Source organism: Ranitomeya variabilis, chromosome 5, assembly GCF_051348905.1.
Source record: "Ranitomeya variabilis isolate aRanVar5 chromosome 5, aRanVar5.hap1, whole genome shotgun sequence".
NCBI lineage: Eukaryota > Metazoa > Chordata > Amphibia > Anura > Dendrobatidae > Ranitomeya > Ranitomeya variabilis.
Genome location: NC_135236.1, coordinates 39,661,678 through 39,664,715, shown reverse-complemented (window position 1 = coordinate 39,664,715; position 3,038 = coordinate 39,661,678).

Genomic DNA, 3,038 nt, shown 5'->3' with positions numbered 1-3,038 from the left:
GCGGTCCTTTTGTGCTAAGATGGGCATTGATTTGTCTTTTTCTTCAGCTTTCCATCCTCAGACAAATGGCCAAACCGAACGAACCAATCAGACTTTGGAAGCATATCTGAGATGCTTTGTTTCTGCTGATCAGGATGATTGGGTGTCCTTCTTGCCTTTGGCTGAGTTCGCCCTTAATAATCGGGCCAGCTCGGCCACTTTGGTTTCGCCCTTTTTCTGTAATTCTGGTTTCCTTCCTCGTTTTTCTTCAGGGCAGGTTGAGCCTTCGGACTGTCCTGGTGTGGATTCTGTGGTGGACAGGTTGCAGCAAATTTGGACTCACGTGGTGGACAATTTGACATTGTCCCAGGAGAAGGCTCAACGTTTCGCTAACCGCCGTCGCTGTGTTGGTCCCCGACTTCGTGTTGGGGAATTGGTTTGGTTGTCGTCTCGTTATGTTCCTATGAAGGTTTCGTCTCCTAAGTTTAAGCCTCGGTTCATTGGTCCTTATAAGATTTCTGAAATTCTTAATCCTGTGTCATTTCATTTGGACCTTCCAGCTTCTTTCGCCATCCATAATGTGTTCCATAGGTCGTTATTGCGGAGATATGTGGCTCCTATGTTTCCCTCCGTTGACCCTCCTGCCCCGGTGTTGGTTGTGGGGGAGTTGGAGTATGTGGTGGAGAAGATTTTGGATTCTCGTATTTCGAGACGGAAACTTCAGTACCTGGTCAAGTGGAAAGGTTATGGTCAGGAGGATAATTCCTGGGTTGTTGCCTCTGATGTTCATGCTGCCGATCTGGTTCGTGCCTTTCATTTGGCTTGTCCTGATCGGCCTGGGGGCTCTGGTGAGGGTTCGGTGACCCCTCCTCAAGCGGGGGTACTGTTGTGAATTCTGTTCTCAAACTCCCTCCTGTGGTCATGAATGGTACTTCGGCGAGTTCTGTCCATGGACTCCCTCTGGTGGCTGTGAGTGGAGCTGCTGGTTCTGAGGTTCCTTTTCCAGCTGTCCTCATTTAGTTCTAGGCTGGCTGCTCTATTTAACTCCACTCAGATCGTTACTTGATGCCAGCTGTCAATGTTCTAGTACTGGTTCAGTTCTCTCTTGGATCTTGCAGATGACCTGTCTACTCCAGCAAAAGCTAAGTCCCTGCTAGTTAAATTGTTTATCTCTGTTTTCTGTCCAGCTTTCTATCATGATTTTGCCAAGCTAGCTGGAAGCTCTGGGATGCAGAGTGGCACCTCCGCACTGTGAGTCGGTGCGGGGGTCTCTTTTGCACACTCTGCGTGGTTTTTATAGTTTTTTGTGCTGACCGCAAAGTTGCCTTTTCTATCCTCAGTCTTTTTAGTTAAGTCTGGCCTCCTTTGCTGAAACCTATTTCATTCCTGTGTTTGTGACTTCCATCTTAACTCACAGTTAATATTTGTGGGGGGCTGCCTGTTTTCTTTGGGGAATTTCTCTGAGGCAAGGTAGGCTTTATTTTCTATCTTTAGGGGTAGTTAGCTCTTAGGCTGTGAAGAGGCGTCTAGGCAGAGTCAGGTACGCTCCACGGCTATTTCTAGTTGTTGTGATACGATTAGGGGTTGCGGTCAGCAGAGCTCCCACTTCCCAGAGCTGGTCCTGTATTACTAGTTTGCTCATCAGGTCATTCCTAGTGCTCCTAACCACCAGGTCACCATAACAGGTTCACTTACAGCATTAACAGGAGAAGCAACGCTGCACTGTGACACTGAGAAAATGGCACCAGCAAAACAAGATGTCCACGTTTTATATGGACAGGGGCATGTGACTTTGGCAGCCAATCATAGATGACCTTGTGTTATACATTGCAAATGGTTTATGTGCCCTGATTGACTGCCGGAATCAACTCACATAAAGTTAAGGGAAAAGAAAAAAAAAGAATGTACCGCTCCTCTAACCTCTCCACACCTCCTTCCCTCAACAAACATGTACCCCCGTGTCACGCTCACGCCCTGACTGACACAGGGCTGGCAGGAACGGCAGAGACACAGGGCTGGCAGGAACGGCAGAGACACAGGGCTGGCAGGAACGGCGGAGACACAGGGCAGGCAGGCACGGCAGAGACACAGGGCAGACAGGCATGGCTGAGACACAGGGCAGGCAGGCACAGCTGAGACACAGGTCAGGCAAGCATGGCTGAGACACAGGGCAGGTTGGTGTGGTATATGAAGGAACAGGTAGGGACCTGTTCACACAGGAGGTGCAGGTAAGAAAACAAGCAGGAAGGAATGAAGTATGAAGGAACAGGTTGGGGCCTGTTCACACAGAAGATGCAGGTACAAAAACAAGCCAGAAGGAAAGGAGTATGAAGGAACAGGTTGGGACCTGTTCACACAGGAAGAGAACTGCAAGGCTGAGGATAGGAGCGGTAGAGCAGCAACAGAAGGTAAGCAGAGTTGAACCGCAAGGAATGCAGAGAGGAGCTGCAGCAAGAGATTTCTGCAGCAGCAGAAGCTAAGCAGAGCAGAACAGCAAGGAAGGCAAAGAGGAGCTGCAGCAAGAGATCTCTGCAGCAGCAGGAGCGGAGCAGAGTAGAACGGAGCAGAACCGCAGGAGTGTGAAGCAGAGGTAAAGCTTCAAGAGAGCGGAGCCAGGCAAAGTCACAAGAGCCAAAAGAGTGCGGAGCATAAACAGACAGAGGACACAAGGAAAGACAAAGCAGGGAAAGAAGCCACAGACAAGGAGACAGAGGTTGGACTAAGTTCAGACAAGATAATGAACGAGACAAGGTACAAGAACAAAGATACAGGGACCAGGATATTCTGACAGACAAAAACAAGGCAAAGCAAGGACACAGACACTAAGACCAGGATATACATCCTCCTGGAGGGCAGACCAACAAGAACCAGGCAAAGCTAAGAGTAGAGCCTCCAGAGAAAGAGGAACACAGAGCAAGGCCTGGCAGCTCAGGAGCTAAACACTGAGTTTACACATTGAACAGGCCCAGTCCACAGGGTGGAGCTGTCCTAAATACTGGAGACCTCTTGGTAATTGGTCAGGAACAGATTAGACAGATGCACCTGATTCCAATAAGAAC